Here is a 23429-nt window from a genome sequence, read left to right on the forward strand (position 1 = left end):
CTGCAATTTCTTGTCTGGAGTTTCCCAAGCCCTTTCAAACAACTAATTTAGCTCATGAGAAGGGGGGAAAGTAATCTCAGGTTTCTTTTCTTTAAACATGTGGACCCTCGTATCAGGGACAGAGGGGTCATCAGTGATATGCAACACATCTTTTATTGCAATAATCATATAATGAATACTTTTTGTCAACTTTGCTGCAATCTCGCATCATCGTAGTCGACACTGGAGTCAGAATCCGTGTTGGCATCAGTGTCTGCTACGTGGGATAGTGGGCGCTTCTGAGACCCAGAAGGGCCCTGTGATATAGTGAACGGCAAGGATGGACTCCCTGCATTTTCCCTGGACTCTGCTTTGTCCAATCTCTTATGTAATAAATTCAGATTTGCATTTAAAACATTCCACATATCCAACCAATCAGGTGTCGGCGTTGCCGACGGAGACACCACACTCATTAGCTCCACCTCCTCCCTAGAAGAGCCTTCCGCTTCAGACCTGCCGACACACGCGTACCGACACCCCCACACACTCAGGGAAATCTCTAATCTGGAGACAGTCCCCCAATAAGGCCCTTTGGAGAGACAGAGAGAGAGTATGCCAGTACACACCCAGCGCCAATGACCCTGGAAAAAAATTTCCCAGACCCACAGCGCTTTAATATTATTCAATATACACTCACTGCCAAATTAAGTGCCCCCCCCCCTCTTTTTAAGCCCTCTGTCACTGCTCAGCAGGGGAGAGTCCGGGGAGCCAGCTTCTCTGCAGTGTGCTGTGGAGAAAATTGCGCTGGTCAGTGCTGTGGAATCAAGCTCCGCCCCCTCAGCGGCGGGCTTCGGTCCCGCTCAAAAATACAATACTGGCGAGGGGTGGGTAGGTAGGTAGGTATGTATGTATGTATGTATGTATGTATGTATGTATGTATGTATGTATGTATGTATGTATGTATGTATATATATATATATATATATATATATATATATATATATATATATATATATATATATTTTGCCTCCGCAGCCCATATATACTAAAATGCCAGCCTAGAGGTTTTATATTGCTGCCCAGGGCGCCCCCCCTGCCTCAGTGTGTGTTTGTGTGTGGGAGCAGTGGCGCGCAGCGTTACCGCTGCGCGTTACCTTAGTGAAGATCTGAAGTCTTCTGCCGCCTGTGATGTCTTCTGTCTTCTAATACTCACCCGGCTTCTATCTTCCGGCTCTGCAAGGAGGACGGCGGCACTGCTCTGGGACGAACGGCTAGGGTGAGACCTGCGTTCCGATCCCTCTGGAGCTAATGGTGTCCAGTAGCCTAAGAAGCAGAGCCTATCACTTAAGTAGGTCTGCTTCTCTCTCCTCAGTCCCACGACGCAGGGAGCCTGTTGCCAGCAGGGCTCCCTGAAAACAAAAAACCTAACAAAATTCTTTTAATCAGAGAAACTCAGGAGAGCTCCCCTGTGATGCACCCAATCTCCTCTGGGCAGAGGATCTAACGGAGGTCTGGAGGAGGGGCATAGAGGGAGGAGCCAGTGCACACCCATTCTAAAGTTCTTTATAGTGCCCATGTCTCCTGCGGAGCCCGTCTATACCCATGGTCCTTACGGAGTCCTCAGCATCCTCTAGGACATAAGAGAAAAATAAAATAAAGTCAGCAGACAACCTGTAAGGGCAGGATCAGATTAATAATAAGAATTTACTTACCGATAATTCTATTTCTCATAGTCCGTAGTGGATGCTGGGGACTCCGAAAGGACCATGGGGAATAGCGGCTCCGCAGGAGACTGGGCACAAAAGTAAAAGCTTTAGGACTACCTGGTGTGCACTGGCTCCTCCCCCTATGACCCTCCTCCAAGCCTCAGTTAGGATACTGTGCCCGGACGAGCGTACATAATAAGGAAGGATTTTGAATCCCGGGTAAGACTCATACCAGCCACACCAATCACACCGTACAACTTGTGATTTGAACCCAGTTAACAGCATGATAACAGAGGAGCCTCTGAAAAGATGGCTCACAACAATAATAACCCGATTTTTGTAACAATAACTATGTACAAGTATTGCAGACAATCCGCACTTGGGATGGGCGCCCAGCATCCACTACGGACTATGAGAAATAGAATTATCGGTAAGTAAATTCTTATTTTCTCTAACGTCCTAGTGGATGCTGGGGACTCCGAAAGGACCATGGGGATTATACCAAAGCTCCCAAACGGGCGGGAGAGTGCGGATGACTCTGCAGCACCGAATGAGAGAACTCCAGGTCCTCCTCAGCCAGGGTATCAAATTTGTAGAATTTTGCAAACGTATTTGCCCCTGACCAAGTAGCTGCTCGGCAAAGTTGTAAAGCCGAGACCCCTCGGGCAGCCGCCCAAGATGAGCCCACTTTCCGTGTGGAATGGGCTTTTACAGATTTTGGCTGTGGCAGGCCTGCCACAGAATGTGCAAGCTGAATTGTACTACAAATCCAACGAGCAATCGTCTGCTTAGAAGCAGGGGCACCCAGCTTGTTGGGTGCATACAGGATAAACAGCGAGTCAGATTTTCTGACTCCAGCCGTCCTGGAAACATATTTTCAGGGCCCTGACTACGTCCAGCAACTTGGAATCCTCCAAGTCCCTAGTAGCCGCAGGCACCACAATAGGCTGGTTTAAGTGAAATGCTGAAACCACCTTAGGGAGAAATTGAGGACGAGTCCTCAATTCTGCCCTGTCCGTATGAAAAATTAGGTAAGGGCTTTTATAGGATAAAGCCGCCAATTCTGATACACGCCTGGCTGAAGCCAGGGCTAACAGCATTACCACTTTCCATGTGAGATATTTTAAGTCCACAGTGGTGAGTGGTTCAAACCAATGTGATTTTAGGAATCCCAAAACTACATTGAGATCCCAAGGTGCCACTGGAGGCACAAAAGGAGGCTGTATATGCAGTACCCCCTTGACAAACGTCTGAACTTCAGGAACTGAAGCTAGTTCTTTTTGGAAGAATATTGACAGGGCCGAAATTTGAACCTTAATGGACCCTAATTTGAGGCCCATAGACAGTCCTGTTTGCAGGAAATGCAGGAATCGACCCAGTTGAAATTCCTCTGTAGGGGCCTTCCTGGCCTCACACCACGCAACATATTTACGCCAAATACGGTGATAATGTTGCACAGTTACATCCTTCCTGGCTTTGATCAGGGTAGGGATAACTTCATCCGGAATGCCTTTTTCCTTCAGGATCCGGCGTTCAACCGCCATGCCGTCAAACGCAGCCGCGGTAAGTCTTGGAACAGACATGGTCCCTGCTGGAGCAGGTCCTTTCTTAGAGGTAGAGGCCACGGGTCTTCCGTGAGCATCTCTTGAATTTCCGGGTACCAAGTCCTTCTTGGCCAATCCGGAGCCACGAGTATAGTCTTTACACCTCTCCTTCTTATGATTCTCAGTACCTTGGGTATGAGAGGCAGAGGAGGGAACACATATACTGACTGGTACACCCACGGTGTTACCAGAGCGTCCACAGCTAGTGCCTGAGGGTCCCTTGACCTGGCGCAATATCTTTCCAGTTTTTTGTTGAGGCAGGACGCCATCATGTCCACCTTTGGTTTTTCCCAACGGTTCACAATCATGTGGAAGACTTCTGGGTGAAGTCCCCACTCCCCCGGGTGAAGATCGTGTCTGCTGAGGAAGTCTGCTTCCCAGTTGTCCACTCCCGGAATGAACACTGCTGACAGTGCTATCACATGATTTTCCGCCCAGCGAAGAATCCTTGCAACTTCCGTCATTGCCCTCCTGCTTCTTGTGCCGCCCTGTCTGTTTACGTGGGCGACTGCCGTGATGTTGTCCGACTGGATCAACACCGGCTGACCCTGAAGCAGAGGCCTTGCCTGACTTAGGGCATTGTAAATGGCCCTTAGTTCCAGGATATTTATGTGAAGTGACGTTTCCATGCTTGACCACAAGCCCTGGAAATTTCTTCCCTGTGTGACTGCTCCCCAGCCTCTCAGGCTGGCATCCGTGGTCACCAGGACCCAATCCTGAATGCCGAATCTGCGGCCCTCTAGGAGATGAGCACTCTGTAACCACCACAGGAGAGACACCCTTGTCCTTGGAGACAGGGTTATCCGCTGATGCATTTGAAGATGCGATCCGGACCATTTGTCCAGCAGATCCCACTGAAAAGTTCTTGCGTGGAATCTGCCGAATGGAATCGCTTCGTAAGAAGCCACCATCTTTCCCAGGACCCTTGTGCATTGATGCACTGACACTTGGACTGGTCTTAGGAGGTTCCTGACTAGGTCGGATAACTCCCTGGCTTTCTCCTCCGGGAGAAACACCTTTTTCTGTACTGTGTCCAGAATCATCCCTAGGAACAGCAGACGTGTCGTCGGAATCAGCTGCGATTTTGTAATATTTAGAATCCATCCGTGCTGTCGTAGTACTACTTGAGATAGTGCTACTCCGACCTCTAACTGTTCTCTGGACCTTGCCCTTATCAGGAGATCGTCCAAGTAAGGGATAATTAAGACGCCTTTTCTTCGAAGAAGAATCATCATTTCGGCCATTACCTTGGTAAAGACCCGGGGTGCCGTGGACAATCCAAACGGCAGCGTCTGAAACTGATAGTGACAGTTCTGTACCACAAACCTGAGGTACCCTTGGTGAGAAGGGCAAATTGGGACATGGAGGTAAGCATCCTTGATGTCCAGAGACACCATATAGTCCAGGTTCGCTATCACTGCTCTGAGTGACTCCATCTTGAACTTGAACCTTTTTATGTAAGTGTTCAAGGATTTCAGATTTAAAATGGGTCTCACCGAGCCATCCGGCTTCGGTACCACAAACAGCGTGGAATAATACCCCTTTCCCTGTTGTAGGAGGGGTACCTTGATTATCACCTGCTGGGAATACAGCTTGTGAATGGCTTTCAATACCGCCTCCTTGTCGGGGGGAGACGTTGGTAAAGCAGACTTCAGGAACCGGCGAGGGGGAGACGTCTCGAATTCCAATTTGTACCCCTGAGATACTACCTGCAGGATCCAGGGGTCCACTTGCGAGTGAGCCCACTGCGCGCTGAAATTCTTGAGACGGGCCCCCACCGTGCCTGAGTCCGCTTGTAAGGCCCCAGCGTCATGCTGAGGACTTGGCAGAAGCGGGGGAGGGCTTCTGTTCGTGGGAAGAGGCTGTCTGCTGCAGTCTTTTTCCCCTTCCTCTGCCCCGGGGCAGATATGAGTGGCCTTTTGCCCGCTTGCCCTTATGGGGACGAAAGGACTGAGCCTGAAAAGACGGTATCTTTTTCTGCTGAGAGGTGACCTGGGGTAAAAAGGTGGATTTCCCAGCCGTTGCCACCAGGTCCGATAGACCGACCCCAAATAACTCCTCCCCTTTATACGGCAATACTTCCATATGCCGTTTGGAATCCGCATCACCTGACCACTGTCGCGTCCATAACCCTCTTCTGGCAGAAATGGACATCACACTTACTCTTGATGCCAGAGTGCAAATATCCCTCTGTGCATCTCGCATATATAGAAATGCATCCTTTAAATGCTCTATAGTCAATAATATATTGTCCCTGTCCAGGGTATCAATATTTTCAGTCAGGGAATCCGACCAAGCCACCCCAGCACTGCACATCCAGGCTGAGGCGATTGCTGGTCGCAGTATAATACCAGTATGTGTGTATATACTTTTTAGGATATTTTCCAGCTTCCTATCAGCTGGTTCCTTGAGGGCGGCCGTATCAGGAGACGGTAACGCCACTTGTTTTGATAAGCGTGTGAGCGCCTTATCTACCCTAGGGGGTGTTTCCCAACGTGCCCTAACCTCTGGTGGGAAAGGGTATAATGCCAATAATTTTTTAGAAATTAGCAGTTTTTTATCGGGGGAAACCCACGCTTCATCACACACCTCATTTAATTCATCTGATTCAGGAAAAACTACGGGTAGTTTTTTCACACCCCACATAATACCCTTTTTTGTGGTACTTGTAGTATCAGAAATGTTCAAAACCTCCTTCATTGCCGTGATCATGTAACGTGTGGCCCTACTGGAAAATACGTTTGTTTCCTCACCGTCGACACTGGAGTCAGTGTCCGTGTCAGTGTCTGTATCGACCTGAGGTAACGGGCGTTTTAGAGCCCCTGACGGTGTTTGAGACGCCTGTACAGATATTAACTGATTTGCCGGCTGTCTCATGTCGTCAACAGTCTTTTGTAAAGTGCTGACACTATCACGGAATTCTTTCCATAAGACCATCCAGTCAGGTGTCGACTCCCTAGGGGGTGACATCACTAACACAGGCAATTGCTCCGCCTCCACACCATTTTCCTCCTCATACATGTCGACACAACGTACCGACACACAGCACACACACAGGGAATGCTCTGACAGAGGACAGGACCCCACTAGCCCTTTGGGGAGACAGAGGGAGAGTTTGCCAGCACACACCAGAGCGCTATATATATATATATAGGGATAACCTTATATAAGTGTTTTTCCCTGATATAGCTGCTGTATATATTTATCTGCCAAATTAGTGCCCCCCCTCTCTTGTTTTACCCTGTTTCTGTAGTTCAGGACTGCAGGGCAGAGTCAGGGAGCCTTCCTCCAACGGAGCTGTGAGGAAAAAATGGCGCCAGTGTGCTGAGGAGATAGGCTCCGCCCCCTTCTCGGCAGCCTTTCTCCCGCTTTTTTATGGAAAAATTGGCAGGGGTTAAATGCATCCATATAGCCCAGGAGCTATATGTGATGTATTTTTTGCCAAAAAAGGTGTTTTTATTGCGTCTCAGGGCGCCCCCCCCCCCCAGCGCCCTGCACCCTCAGTGACCGGAGTGTGAAGTGTGCTGAGAGCAATGGCGCACAGCTGCGGTGCTGTGCGCTACCTTATTGAAGACAGGACGTCTTCTGCCGCCGATTTTCCGGACCTCTTCAGTCTTCTGGCTCTGTAAGGGGGCCGGCGGCGCGGCTCTGGGACCCATCCATGGCTGGGCCTGTGATCGTCCCTCTGGAGCTAATGTCCAGTAGCCTAAGAAGCCCAATCCACTCTGCACGCAGGTGAGTTCGCTTCTTCTCCCCTTAGTCCCTCGGTGCAGTGAGACTGTTGCCAGCAGGTCTCACTGAAAATAAAAAACCTACTTTAAACTTTTACTCTAAGCAGCTCAGGAGAGCCCCTTAGTATGCACCCTTCTCGTTCGGGCACAAAAATCTAACTGAGGCTTGGAGGAGGGTCATAGGGGGAGGAGCCAGTGCACACCAGGTAGTCCTAAAGCTTTTACTTTTGTGCCCAGTCTCCTGTGGAGCCGCTATTCCCCATGGTCCTTTCGGAGTCCCCAGCATCCACTAGGACGTTAGAGAAAAGTATTGCTGAGTTAGTAGAACACTGGATGTGTACATGTGTCAGTATTTTTCTTCCCAAAATGTATTTTATTGGAGAAAATACATCAGTGAAGAATGTCAGTATTTCTCATAATTACCTAGTCATGAAATACAGAGCATATAAACTAAACATATCATGACTAAAGGCCCATACACACTGGCCGATTTTGAGCTCAAAGTAGCTCACTTTTGGCGTTTTGAGCTACTTTGCGCTCAAACTCGGCCAGTGTGTATGGCCAGGCGAGCGCTGATGCGCGTTCCCGCTGCCGTCCGTTGGGCTGTTTGAACGTGTTTCGCCCCCCATGAACATCGCTGGGCACAGGGAAAATAGCTCGGTGTGTATGCACTTTAACAAAGAGGAAATATTTATACTACTCTAGCACAAATTAGCAGTGTATTGTACCCAGCAGTACCACAACTCATTATGCTAGCAAAGCCCATTACATTTTACGGTGCACTGTTTAGAATATAAAACAATTCTTAGCATTTATCATCACTTGTCAAGGCACCATAGCTAGACGTGCAACACATTATACAAAATAATGCCCAGTCAATGCACGCAATGGGCAACACATTAAACCAGCAGCGTCCAGCAGCTGCTAGCAGTTTCCATCTGTGATTCGCATATAGGGGGTCATTCCGACCCGATCGCTCGCTGCAGTTTGTCGCAGCGCAACGATTGGGTCGGGAACTGCGCATGACAGCCGTCGTTGCCTAGCGATCGCCTCTGAGGCAGAGGCGGTTGCTGGGCGGGAGGGGGCTTTACGGTGGCGTTAAGCCGCCATTTAGGGGGAGCGGTCCGGCCAATGCAGGCGTGGCCGGACCGTTTGGGGGGCGAACCGCGGCGGCTGCGTAACAACACACGCAGCTGCTGCGGGCCGGGGAGCGACAAGTAGCTCCCGGCCAGCACGCTAAAGCTGCGCTGGTCAGGAGCTACTCTTGAAGTGCAAAGGCATCGCCGCTGTGGGATGCCTTTGCACTTCTGCATGGGGAGGCCGGCACTGACATGCGGGGCGGACTAGCCCTGTGCTGGGCCTCCCCCCCGCATGTCACTGTGAATGATCGTAGCTGTGCTAAATTTAGTACAGCTAAGATCAACCCGGAATAACCCCCATTATACCAAATATCCCATAGTAGTTCTCAAGAATACAGAAGACATCCACACAGTCAAAAAAACATCACAAAACGGAAACATTCTATAGTCACTAGCCTGTCTCAGAGCTCACAGCCATACCTGGCTGTATGTGTAAGTGTCACTCACAAGGCAATGACCAAGCACTGCAGCCATCCATGTCTGCTGTTAACCATGACAGTTTACGCAGTTCCAAGTTAAGTTATTCATTCAGACATCATGTAGGAATGACAATAAACTTTGAAAGAAGACACTGGAGATCAATGACACAATACAACAAAAGCAGTGAAATGTTATTGGAGAATTGTTGCCTATAATCATCCCCAGCAGTTGACTGAACCTTGTTCATAGAGTAAGCACTACTGTAGCTCACTGTCCTGCTGATGGGTGGCATGTGGAAGCAGCCTGATAGAGATTTACTGCTAGGGGTGTCTTGCGCCTATTGCTCTGCCTGTAGTCACTAGACCTACATCATATCTTGTCTGAACACATCTTCTACTAGCAATGGTATCCAACTTTGGGCCTTATGCAGAGTTGCACACAGCCGCCACATTCATAAGGCCTGCGCACGTGCATCAGCTACAGTGATTATTCGCGACCCCTCACCATTCGATCACATCCTGGGAGGATGCAATCACATAGTGAGTGACAGGCGTCCGGGGTATGGGTTGAGAAGCCTTCTTGGTATTTTCTGCCTTGGCCACAGAATCAATAGAATGTTTCAACACCTGTCTCTCTCTTTTAGCTGCAGCTAATTCTGAATTAACATTCTGAATCATGCCTGTAAAGCTATCCAGCCTGTCAGGTGCCTGTGAACTGTGTCCTTGTGGAGATAAGGAACATTGCTCACACATGAGTGACTCCGCTGAAGACGGGGTTGAGTTACAGGCAGTACACATTACCATGTCCACAGACATCTTTCACAAATGTAAAACATACAGGTGCTGGGATGGCCAGTAAACAGCCCAGACCTGAACCTCATAGAACATTTGTGGTTCCGTTTGAAAAAACTGGTACTTCTGAGGCGTCCATCCAATAAAAGAGAATTGAGGCTATAATTGTTTCATGGCACCACATAATAAAGAAGGAAGAGCTCCAAACATTGGTTGGTTCAATGCCACGTCGCTGTGATGCTTTCTTGAAAAATAAAGGATACCCAACGAAATACTGATAGAACAGGGACATCATAAGTACTAGTGAGGCCAATACCGGGATTGGGATCGGCGGGATCCCGGGACTTAGGGCCAAAAATGGACGGGATTCAATCCCGGGATTAGAAGGTCCAATCCCGGGGACTGAGGGATCAGCGTTGAGCATCCACAGGACGCTCAGAAGCTGCCCCGGCTTCCTCCTTCCGGCTCTCCAGAGCAGCGCGAGGTCACGCTGCGCCGCCGTTGCTGGGGAAGAGAGAGAAAGAGAGACAGTGTGAAGATTCCCACCCACCCGCGATATGCAGTTAGTTATGTGTGTGGGGCAGGAGGCGCAGGTCAGGGCAAGGGGGGAGTGGCCATTTTTATCCCGGTATTGGCCGTTTTTCAATCCCGATACCCGGGATTGATAAAATGGCCCGGGATTGGCTTCCCTAATAAGTACACAGGGATTTTCATCCTAAGTGTTGTTTTCACTGCATAACTTCCCTTGTAATGCAAATATTTGACCTCTGATTATTGTGTTGAATTCAGCATTAAATTTCCTTTCATTTGATATATGAATCATTGTACTGCGTGAAGTGTAACAGTTTTTATAAACATTTGAAGTTTACATATATATATATACATATACAGGTTGAGTATCCCTTATCCAGAACGCTTGGGACCAGCAGTATTTTGGATATCGGATTTTTCCGTATTTTGGAATAATTGCATACCATAATGAGATATCATGGCGATGAGACCCAAGTCTAAGCACAGAATACATTTATGTTTCATATACACCTTATACACACAGCCTGAAGGTCATTTAATACAATACTTTTAATAACTTTGTGTATTAAACAAAATTTGTGTACATTGACCAATCAGAAAACAAAGATTTCACTATCTCATTCTCACTCAAAAAAATCCGTATTTCGGAATATTTGGATATGGGATACTCACCTCGTAATATATATATTATTTTTTTTTTAAATATTTATACTTTCCTGCTGGCCGGTGGGGTATTATTTGGATATTGTAATCTTAACAAGCTAATTAAATAACTCTTTTACTAGCGCTGTCATATTTGTTTGTGTTTAATAAGGGTAGAGTATTCCCCCTTTTAGATGGCAGCTGATAAGAGAGTTTGGGTACACACGTGCGTGACGGGCAAACGTCCTGATGGTCAGAACGAATTCCCTTCAGCCGGGACTAGTGGGGATTGGCCGTTCACATCAGAAGGATGGAACAACATACAGTTGTGCTCATAAGTTGACATACCCTAGCAGAATTCGTGATTTTCTGGCCATTTGTCAGAGAATATGAATGATAACTCACAAACTTTTCTTTCACTCATGGTTAGCGGTTGGGTGAAGCCATTTATTGTCAAACAACTGTGTTTACTTTTTTAAAATCATAATGACAACAGAAACTACCCAAATGACCCTGATCAAAAGTTTACATACCCTGGAGATTTTGGCCTGATAACATACACACAAGTTGACACAAACGGGTTTGAATGGCTACTAAAGGTAACCATCCTCACCTGTGATCTGTTTGCTTGTAATCAGTGTATGTGTATAAAAGGTCAGTGAGTTTCTGGACTCCTGAAAGACCCTTGCATCTTTCATCTAGTGCTGCAATGAAGTGTCTGGGTTCTGAGTCATGGGGAAAGCAAAAGAATTGTCAAAGGATCTGCGGGAAAAGGTAATTGAACTGTATAAAACAGGAAAGGGATATAAAAAGATATTCAAGCAATTGAGAATGCCAATCAGCAGTGTTCAAACTCTAATTAAGAAGTGGAAAATGAGGGATTCTGTGGAAACCAAATCATGGTCAGGTAGACCAACAAACATTTCAGCCACAACTGCCAGGAAAATTGTTCGGGATGCAAAGAAAAATCCACAAATAACTTCAGCTGAAATACAGGACTCTCTGAAAAAAGTGGTGTGGTTGTTTCAAGATGCACAATAAGGAGGCTTTTGAAGACAAATGGGCTGCATGGTCGAGTCGCCAGAAGAAAGCCATTACTACGTAAATGCCACAAAGCATCCCGCTTACAATACTCCAAACAGCACAGAGACAAGCCTCAAAACTTCTGGAACAAAGTAATTTGGAGTGATGAGACCAAAATTTAACTTTTTGTCCACAACCATAAACGTTACATTTGGAAGGGAGTCAACAAGGCCTATGATGAAAGGTACACCATACCTACTGTAAAACACGGAGGTGGATCGCTGATGTTTTGGGGATGTGTGAGCTACAAAGGCACTGGAAACTTGGTCAAAATTGATGGCAAGATGAATGCAGCATGTTATCAGAAAATACTGGAGGAAAATTTGCACTCATCAGCCCGGAAGCTGCGCATGGGACGTACTTGGACGTTCCAACATGACAATGATCCAAAACACAAGCCCAAGTCGACCTGTCATTGGCTACAGCAGAATAAAGTGAAGGTTCTGGAGTGGCCATCTCAGTCTCCTGACCTCCTGAGCCACTCTGGGGAGATCTCAAACGTGCAGTTCATGCAAGACAGCCCAAGAATTTACAGGAACTGGAGGCTTTTTGCCAAGAAGAATGGGCAGCTTTACCATCTGAGAAAATAAAGAGCCTCATCCACAACTACCACAAAAGACTTCAAGCTGTCATTGATGTTAAAGGGGGCAATACACGGTATTAAGAACTGGGGTATGTAAACTTTTGATCAGGGTCATTTGGGTAGTTTCTGTTGTCATTATGATTTAAAAAGAGTAAACACAGTTGTTTGACAATAAATAGCTTCACCCAACCACTAACCATGAGTGAAAGAAAAAAGTTTGTGAGTTATCATTCATATTCTCTGACAAGTGGCCAGAAAATTACAAATTCTGCTAGGGTATGTAAACTTATGAGCAGAACTGTATTGTTCCATCCTTCATTTGCATAGCAAAAGGTCGCAAGCGATGTCTTCTGTTGGCCCTGCAGCAGGGCTGAACGGAAGACATTGCTAGCAACACAGGAGCGCACAATCACCGGTACACACTGCCCAATGTAGGCGATTTGTCGTGCCAACATTGCGCTAGCACAGGGGTGGCCAAACAGTCGATCGCGATCGACCCATGCGACCAGTCGATCGCGATCCGCCGCCCAGTCACCCGAAGCCGCGCCTCTCCTGCCTGCCGCTCTGCCTCCTCAGTCTGGTCTGCGGCAGTGACGGCCGAGTGTATAGCTCAAATCAGGTGCCGGTTCGTTAGCCAATGAGAGCTCGCGGACCGGCACCTGATTTGAGCCATACACGCTGCCGTCACCGCCGGAGATCAGACTGAGGAGGCAGAGCGGCAGACAGGAGAAGCGCGCGCTGCGCTCTCCACACACCAACGGTGAGCTCTTCTATGGGGGCATATCTGGCATTGTGGGCACATAGCTCAGTGGGGGCATATGTGGCACCGTGGGGTCATATGTGGCACTGGGGGCATATCTGGCTCTACGGGCACATGGCACTGTGGGGGCATATCTGGCACTGTGGGGGCATATCTGTAATCTGGCGCTGTGGGGGCATATCTGTATCTGGCGCTGTGGGGGCATATCTGTATCTGGCACTGTGGGGGCATATCTGTATCTGGCACTGTGGGGGCATATCTGTATCTGGCACTGTGGGGGCATATCTGTATCTGGCACTGTGGGCACATGGCACTGTGAGGGCATATCTGGCACTGTGGGCACATGGCACTGTGGAGGCATATCTGGCACTGTGGGGGCATATGTGGCACTGGGGGCACATGGCACTGTGGGGGCATATCTGTAATCTGGCGCTGTTGGAGCATATCTGTATCTGGCACTGTGGGGGCATATCTGGCACTGTGGGCACATGGCACTGTGAGGGCATATCTGGCACTGTGGGCACATGGCACTGTGGGGGCATATGTGGCGGCATATGTGGCACTGTGGGGGCATATGTGGCACTGTGGGGGCATATGTGGCTCTGCGGGGGCATATGTGGCGCTGTGGGGGCATATCTGTAATCTGGCGCTGTGGGGGCATATCTGTAATCTGGCACTATGGGGCATATCTGGCACTGTGGGGTCATATGTGGCACTGGGGGCATATCTGGCTCTGCGGGCACATGGCACTGTGGGGGCATATCTGGCACTGTGGGGGCATATCTGTAATCTGGCGCTGTGGGGGCATATCTGTATCTGGCACTGTGGGGGCATATCTGGCACTGTGGGCACATGGCACTGTGAGGGCATATCTGTCACTGTGGGCACATGGCACTGTGAGGGCATATCTGGCACTGTGGGGGCATATGTGGCTCTGCAGGCACATGGCACTGTGGGGGCATATCTGGCACTGTGGGGGCATATCTGTAATCTGGCGCTATGGGGGCATATCTGTATCTGGCACTGTGAGGGCATATCTGTATCTGGCACTGTGGGCACATGGCACTGTGAGGGCATATCTGGCACTGTGGGCACATGGCACTGTGGGGGCATATGTGGCACTGTGGGGGCATATCTGGCACTGTGGGGGCATATCTGGCACTGTGGGGGCATATCTGGCACTGTGGGGGCACATGGCACTGTGGGGGCATATCTGGCACTGTGGGGGCATATCTGTAATCTGGCGCTATGGGGGCATATCTGTATCTGGCACTGTGAGGGCATATCTGTATCTGGCACTGTGGGCACATGGCACTGTGAGGGCATATCTGGCACTGTGGGCACATGGCACTGTGGGGGCATATGTGGCACTGTGGGGGCATATCTGGCACTGTGGGGGCATATCTGGCACTGTGGGGGCATATCTGGCACTGTGGGGGCATATCTGGCACTGTGGGGGCATATCTGGCACTGTGGGGGCATATCTGGCACTGTGGGGGCATATCTGTATCTGGCACTGTGGGGGCATATCTGTATCTGGCACTGTGGGGGCATATCTGTATCTGGCACTGTGGGGGCATATCTGTATCTGGCACTGTGGGCACATGGCACTGTGAGGGCATATCTGGCACTGTGGGCACATGGCACTGTGGGGGCATATCTGGCACTGTGGGGGCATATGTGGCACTGGGGGCACATGGCACTGTGGGGGCATATCTGTAATCTGGCGCTGTTGGAGCATATCTGTATCTGGCACTGTGGGGGCATATCTGGCACTGTGGGCACATGGCACTGTGAGGGCATATCTGGCACTGTGGGCACATGGCACTGTGGGGGCATATCTGGCACTGTGGGGGCATATGTGGCACTGTGGGGGCATATGTGGCTCTGCGGGCACATGGCACTGTGGGGGCATATCTGGCACTGTGGGGGCATATCTGTAATCTGGCGCTGTGGGGGCATATCTGTAATCTGGCACTATGTGGCATATCTGGCACTGTGGGGTCATATGTGGCACTGGGGGCATATCTGGCTCTGCGGGCACATGGCACTGTGGGGGCATATCTGGCACTGTGGGGGCATATCTGTAATCTGGCGCTGTGGGGGCATATCTGTATCTGGCACTGTGGGGGCATATCTGGCACTGTGGGCACATGGCACTGTGAGGGCATATCTGTCACTGTGGGGGCATATCTGGCACTGTGGGGGCATATGTGGCTCTGCAGGCACATGGCACTGTGGGGGCATATCTGGCACTGTGGGGGCATATCTGTAATCTGGCGCTATGGGGGCATATCTGTATCTGGCACTGTGGGGGCATATCTGGCACTGTGGGCACATGGCACTGTGAGGGCATATCTGGCACTGTGGGCACATGGCACTGTGGGGGCATATGTGGCACTGTGGGGGCATATCTGTAATCTGGCGCTGTGGGGGCATATCTGTAATCTGGCACTGTGGGGGCATATCTGGCACTGTGGGGGCATATCTGTAATCTGGCGCTGTGGGGGCATATCTGTATCTGGCACTGTGGGGGCATATCTGGCACTGTGGGCACATGGCACTGTGAGGGCATATCTGGCACTGAGGGCACATGGCACTGTGGGGGCATATCTGGCACTGTGGGGGCATATCTGTAATCTGGCACTGTGGCGGCATATCTGGCACTGTGGGCACATGGCACTGTGGGGGCATATCTGTATCTGGCACTGTGGGGGCATATCTGGCACTGTGGGCACATGGCACTGTGGGGGCATGTGTATCTGGCACTGTGGGGGCATATCTGGCACTGTGGGCACATGGCACTGTGGGGGCATATCTGTATCTGGCACTGTGGGGGCATATCTGGCACTGTGGGCACATGGCACTGTGGGGGCATGTGTATCTGGCACTGTGGGAGCATATGTGTTTGAGGTTTTTACCTGTGGGGGCCAATGTGTTATTTCGTGTGAGGCAGTCATTACACTCTGCGCAGCAAGGCTACGTCCCTTGTTTTAGTTATACCACGCCCACTCTTTGTTATACCACGCCCACTCTTTGTTATGCCACGCCCCTTTTTTTGCGCGCGCGCCTACGGCGCGCACTATTATTCCTCCTGGGTAGATCACAAAAGCTTTTTAGCTTTCACAGTAGATCACCGACTCCAAGTCTGGCTGCCCCTGCGCTAGCATGTAGCAAGCTTTAGGTACACACATCAATGATCCGATGCAGAATGTTGTGCAATATGCCCATTCAATAACCAGATCCACACTCGATTAGTTGGCCTTGGGTACTCCCATCGGATTATTTAGGTGTTTACCTAGCATTACACATTGACATAATTCGACTGACCAGCCAAGAATTGGCTGATTGGCCACCCAATCTGCCCATTTTCCTTGATCTCTCTCATTAGCAGGGGCTTTGAAATAAGCAATTTCTGAGATACACAAACGTGTGCATCTGGCACCAACAATCATTGCACAGGCAAAGTCAAATATTTTACACATTCTTACGTTTGACATCAATTAACTTATTGGATATTTGCATTAATGAGCAGGTGTCTTAAGAAAGTGGCTCCTGGGTGTACAGTATGTGAAAGAGCAAAGTCTACTGCAATCCCTGATCCTGCCCGCCCCTGTAATGTACATACATTCCCAACTCACAGAGCGAGCGTACCTGTCTACAAGCATGACTGGTATTTTGTATCCTCTGTGTATATATATATTATATATATATATAAAATCTATATCTCTATCTAAAATCATTCGCTGCTGCGGAGGTTGCTGTACAGGGTACCTTGCCAGTTTGTGTGTCGCCACCCACATATTCCCTGCGACCTCTGTCAGATCTCCTTACACATGTCGTCCTTACAGCATGCGCCAGGTCACGTCTCAGGGCTTGCTGGGAGCTGGGGTGACGGCGCATGTGCACTACTATAAAAGAATGCCAATGTGGGGGGACGGTTATCATCAGACAGGTGAAATGACACCCTTTCATATAGGCAGATGTCTGATTAATACTTTCTGGCGGAGGTTCAGCACGCTTTACAGCAATATGAACGTTATGGTAAGAACTTACCGTTGATAACGTGATTTCTCTTATGTCCACAGGTATCCACAGGATAACATTGGGATATTGTCGAGCGACAGCGAAAATGGCACCAACACGGTCACGAGCTTTCTGGCCTCCCAGGATGCATTGGGGCCTCCACTATATAGTCCCGCCCACTGACTCAGTCAGATCAGTTCTTTCCACAGCGATTATAGGCAGGAACATTAGGTAGAGACCTGTACAGGCGATAAGAACACACATGCACACCCTTCCATACAAGAAGGAAGAGGTTTTTAGTGTTTGTCTAGATCAGGCATTCCCAACCACGGTCCTCAAGGCACACCAACAGTGCAGGTTTTAGTGATATCCAGGCTGCAGCACAGGTGACTTAATTAGTAGCTCAGTTATTTTGATTCAACCATCTGTGCTGCAGCCTGGATATCACTAAAACCTGCACTGTTGGTGTGCCTTGAGGACCGTGGTTGGGAATGCCTGGTCTAGATCCTCAAATCAGATGCGTCCGGGTGGGATCCCTGTGGATACCTGTGGACATAAGAGAAATCACGTTATCAACGGTAAGTTCTTACCATAACGTTCATTTCTCTGGCTGGGTCCACAGGATAACATTGGGATTCCCAAAGCCATTTTAGTGGTGGGGACGCTCCTGATTGCACAGGAGGACCTTTCGCCCGAAGTCTGCGTCATGAGAGGCAAAAGTATCCAAGGCATAATGTCTGATGAATGTGTTTATGGAAGACCATGTGGCTGCCTTACATATCTGTTCTGCTGATGCACCCTGTTGTGCTGCCCAAGAAAAACCTACCTTACGTGTAGAGTGTGCAGAGACATTAGCCGGAATAGGGAGATCTGCATGAGAATAAGCTTCAGATATTACCATTCGGAGCCATCTCGCCAGCGTCTGTTTACTAGCAGGCCAACCTCTCCTATGGAATCCGTAGAGGATGAAGAGGGAATCTGTTTTCCTGATGGCACTAGTACGATCTATGTAGATTTTTAAAGACCGGACCACGTCCAGTGACGCTTCTCCCGCAGATAGTCCCGATACCTGAAAAGCTGGGACTACAATCTCTTCATTCAGGTGAAACTTTGACACCACCTTTGGAAGATAACTAGATTTCGTTCTGAGAACTGCTCTGTCTGGAAAAAAAACTTAGGAAAGGAGACTTACATGATAATGCTCCTAAATCTGACACTCTTCTGGCTGACGCCATTGCCAGTAAAAAAAGAACTTTAACAGTTAACCACTTAAGATCTGCTCTCTCAAGTGGTTCAAACAAAGGACCCTGGAGAAATTTAAGAACTAAATTCAAATCCCAGGGAGCTGCAGGAGGAACAAATGGAGGTTGAATATGTACTACTCCTTGGAAAAAAGTACGTACATCCTGTAGGTCAGCAATCTTCTGCTGAAACCATACAGTCAACGCTGAGACTTGCACCCTCAAGGAAGCAACCTTCAACCCTTTATCCAATCCTGCCTGCAGGAAATCCAAAATTCTAGCTACTTTAAAAGATCTCGGATTAGAATTTTTTCCAGAACACCAATGAATATAGGCTTGCCATATTCTATGATATACACGGGCCGAAGAAGGCTTTCTTGCTCTAAGCATGGTTTGGATTACCCGCTTTGAAAATCCTTTAGCCTCTAAGATAGAGGTTTCAATAGCCACGCCGTCAAAGACAGGCGATCCAGATGACTGTGACAACACGGACCCTGCATTAACAGATCTGGACGTTGAGGGAGCAGTATCGGTGCTTCCACGGACATTCTCAACAGATCTGTGTACCAATGCCTTCTTGGCCAAGCTGGAGCTATTAGAATGATTGCTCCTTTTGCCTGTTTTATCTTTCTCACTACTCTGGATAACAGAGATATTGGAGGGAACATATATGCCAGCTGAAACCTCCATTCCACTGACAGAGCGTCTACCAGGACCGCTCCTGGGTCCCTTGTTCTTGATCCGTACCTCGGAACTTTGTTGTTTAGACGAGACGCCATAAGGTCTATCTCCGGTAGACCCCATCTGTTCACCAGTGTCTGAAACACTTCTGGGTGTAGTGCCCATTCGGTTTCCTGAATGGTGTGCCGACTGAGAAAATCCGCTTCCCAGTTTAGTACACCCGGGACAAATACTGCTGACAATGCTGGGAGATGGAGTTCCGCCCATTTTAGAATGGGAGTTACTTCTTCCATCAGACTCTTGCCGTGAGTTCCTCCTTGATGATTGAGATATGCTACTGCAGTCGCATTGTCTGAGCGGATCTGGACTGGTCTTCCTTGTAGATTGTCCCTTGCCTGAACTAGGGTCAAGTAAATGGCTCTCATTTCTAACAGATTTATCGGCAGGCGACTTTCCCTTGCGGTCCATTTTCCCTGGAACCATAGGCTTCCGAGTACCGCCCCCCAGCCATGCGGGCTGGCATCTGTCGTCAGGACTTGCCACTCTTTTATCCAAAAGGGTCTCCCCTTGTTTAAATGGTCTGTCTGTAGCCACCATGCTAGAGACCTTTTTACATTTACTGGAATCTTTATCATCTGCTTCTTTATTGTTTGATGATTTCGTTCCATTTGGTCAAAATGAGATGCTGCAACGGTCTGGAGTGGAATTGCGCATATTCCACCATGTCTAACGTTGATACCATCAGACCCAACAGTCGCATTGCTGCATGGACTGACATTGTCTGGGCTTGCAACGCTTCCTGAGCCATGACATGCACCTTGACTATTTTCTTCTCTGGTAAGAGAACTCTCTGTAGGTCTGAATACAATATGGCTCCCAAATGAACCATCCGCTGTGACGGATTCAGGGACGACTTCTCCCAATTTATGAGCCACCCGTGTCTCTGTAAACAAACTATCGTCTGTTGGAGATGGCTCAACAGTAAATCTTGCGACTGTGCTAAGATTAATAGGTCGTCTAGGTATGGGAATATCCTTATACCTTGTTTGCGCAGACAAGCTGCCATAACCACCATGATCTTGGTAAACACCCTGGGTGCTGTAGCTAGCCCGAAGGGCAGAGCTTGGAACTGGAAGTGTTCCTTGAGGATGGCAAACCCGAGGTAACACTGATGTGATAGTGCTATAGGCACATGTAGGTAAGCATCCCGTACATCCAGAGATACCATATAGTCTCCCGGTTCCATAGCCAACATTATGGAGCGTAACGTCTCCATGTGGAACTTCGGGATCCATATGTAATTGTTCAACATCTTCAGATTTAGATTTGGTCGGTATGACCCATTTGGTTTTTGGATTAGAAACAGATTGGAGTAATACCCCTGTCCCTTTTGTGATGGAGGTACTGGGACAATCACACCTGACTGCAGTAATCTTTGGACTGCTTCTTGCAGGGCATTGGCCTTCGACTCTATACGAGACGGGCTGGTGCAAAAAAATCTTTGAGGAGGCTGCCTCCTGAATGGGAACCCATACCCCTGAACTACTACCTTCTGCACCCAGGCATCTGTTGTTGACTGTTGCCATGTGTGTGCAAATTGCAGGAGTCGGCCCCCAACCCTGGAATCCTCCAGGCGGAGGCCCGTCTCTTCAGGCTGAGGGTTTCTGTTCAGGTTTGGAAGCTGGCTTCTTGCTAGCCCACTGCTTCCTACCCCTGGATTTAAACTGGGGTTGTTTAGGCTCCTCTTTACCTTTCGCTTTGCTTTGCCAGCGAAATGAGCGAAATTTTAAACCCTTGGACTTAGGGTTGTAGGTAGCCGGAAATCTGACCTTCTTCGATTCAGCCTCTGACTCTAGGATATCCGATAAAGGTTTTCCAAATAATATATTACCCACGAAAGGCAATGCTTCCAATTCCTTCTTGGACTCCGCATCTGCCTTCCAGGTCCGTAGCCAGACTGCTCTGCGAGCGACTACTGCCAGGGCTGAAGCTTTAGAAGCAACAGTGCCTACATCAATGGCTGCTTCTTCTAAATACTGGGCAGATTGTCTTAAACGGCAAAGACGATCCTCTTGCTCCCTAGTAGGAGAGGGGATGTCATTCTCTAGTTCCTCTATCCATTCGCCAATTGCCTTTGCTACCCAGGCCGAAGCCATAGCAGGTCTTACCACTGCACCCACAAGAGAAAAAATATTTTTCAATAGGCTCTCTACCCTCCTGTCTGTGACATCATTCAAAGAGGTAGATGACAGTGGCAAAGCAGATTTGTGCACGAGTCGCAGAACATGTGCATCTACTTTTGGAGGAACTTCTCTCTTCGAACAATCTCCAGCAGGAAATGGATAATAAGAATCCCATCTCCTAGGAATCTTATACTTTTTACCGGGCGCTGCCCAAGACTCATCCATCATTTCCGTCAACTCCTCCGACGCTGGAAATTCAGCTCACACTGACTTTGTTCGTTTGAATACAGGTGCTTTTGCTTTTAACGCTGTCTTGGCTGGTTCTTCCAGAGAAACCACAGCCTTTACTGCATTAATGAGTTCAGCTACATCATCTGAACTAAAGCTCTGCGACTGATCATCATACGGAGTTGAATCTATTGTTTCCGCATCATCATCCGATGTATCCTCTTGTGTAGTCTGCCATACAGACGTATCTGTCTTAGTCTTACCTGCCCCTTGTTTGCTTGTAGAGGCTACTGGAACCAAACCATAGGAAGGGAGCTGCATGTATGGGTTCATAGTGTAACCTAACCCTTGAGGGGGTGCTACTGGAGCTAACCTGTCCGCTATTGAAGACAGAGTCTTTGCGAACATATTCCATGGTGGCTCTACTGGAGGTTGAACTAACTCCTGTTTTTTACTTCGCTGAAAAGCTAAACAGTTTGCACACAAACCCTCATAAGTGACCAATTGAATCATATCAATTACCCCTGACTTACAAGATAAGCATGTTAGGGCTGTAGGAGTGCTTGACAAATTCTCCTCATCACTTTTGCCGCTCACAGACATTTTTTCTGATATTGACTACACAATTTTGTGACTGAACCACACCCTATAATCAGTATATAGAGGTGAAATCAATCTGACCACAGTGCACCTGATTTGAGGGTCAGAACAGGACTGACATTACTTACAGAAAAGTCAGCACACATACTAGCAGTCAGTCACATGTTAAAGCATTAGACATTGTCATATGAGAATACAACCTCCATAATAACTTATACATAAGTAGGAAAATTGTACTTCTGTTTAACTGGTTCTTTTTTCAACATAACATGCAGAAAACACAGTAATATACAGGTCTCATATGCAATAGGTACTAAAAATTAACAGTGCACACTAAGAAGTAGAAGGAATTTTTAGTACTGTATACCCTGCCTCCAGGGAGCGGGATAAAGGGAGACTCACCACACTTCCATATCCAAGCAAAGATGCTCGTAAGACGCTGAGTGGATTCAGACGCTACTGGTGTACACTGCCGCTCTTGGTAACTGATAACGGACACGGACGCTGAGCGACTCCACGTGCATGCAGACACTAAAGGCCTGCGACTCGGTCTGGGCGGGTTTATATCCAGTGTACACAACCGCAGCGTCTAAGCTGCGACAGAGTACCCTCGTGGTAGCGTCTGAGCCGGAAGTGAGGTCATTCAGTTCATGAAACGAGAGACACGCGGGAACTGGCCATGAACTCGGAGGAGGGACGGCCAGGAGAGCGTCTGAAACCCCCTGTTGACTTAAACTCCCAGGATCGCGGCCTCACCTAGTCCTGGCGCCTATGATCCCCAGAGCTTAGCGCCGTCACACTCGAGATGTTCGGCGCATCAACACACTGTTTGCAGTCTCCACCAAATCAGTGTAGCTGTGTCCTGACCCCTCTAGTAAGAGGAAGCCCATAGACTCACCGTCTCCCCATGCTCCGGCCACAGCCTGGTAACGTCTGCTGGACCTGCTAGAACATTCGACACAGACGCCCGTCGAGACAGCACTGTACCGCGAAGGTAAGCGTTGTTGCGACTCGGTGGGGAGTTGTTGGAGCGACTCTTTCTAATATGCGTTTAAGACGCTGTTAAGAGATGTCGCTCAAAATCCAAAACAGTAAGTCTATAAAAATTTAAAGTAATGAAAACTTGAGGCTGCTTTCACAGCAGCCCTGTGACCATGCGGCTCCTACCGCACCAAGCAAAAAACTGATCTGACTGAGTCAGTGGGCGGGACTATATAGTGGAGGCCCCAATGCATCCTGGGAGGCCAGAAAGCTCGTGACCGTGTTGGTGCCATTTTCGCTGTGGCTCGACAATATCCCAATGTTATCCTGTGGATAATCCTGTGGACCCAGCCAGAGAAAATGCAGTGAAGGGAAACAACAGAAATTAAGAAAGTTAATTACCTCTTGATACATCTACCCCCATGTCCCCATGTATTAACTTTACGTCACACAAGTCAGGCCTGGCCAACCTGTGGCTCTCCAGCTTGCCCTGCCATACTTTTGCAATTAGGGGGTCTAT

General features: G+C 48.6%; 1 protein-coding gene across 2 annotated transcripts in view; it reads right to left on the minus strand.

The window, feature by feature from the left end:
- TGDS (TDP-glucose 4,6-dehydratase) overlaps positions 1–23429 on the minus strand; it is a 201155-nt gene that overhangs the window by 176515 nt on the left and 1211 nt on the right. The gene's annotated exons all lie outside the window — the stretch shown is intronic.

The sequence above is a fragment of the Pseudophryne corroboree genome, chromosome 2, assembly GCF_028390025.1.
Source record: "Pseudophryne corroboree isolate aPseCor3 chromosome 2, aPseCor3.hap2, whole genome shotgun sequence".
NCBI lineage: Eukaryota > Metazoa > Chordata > Amphibia > Anura > Myobatrachidae > Pseudophryne > Pseudophryne corroboree.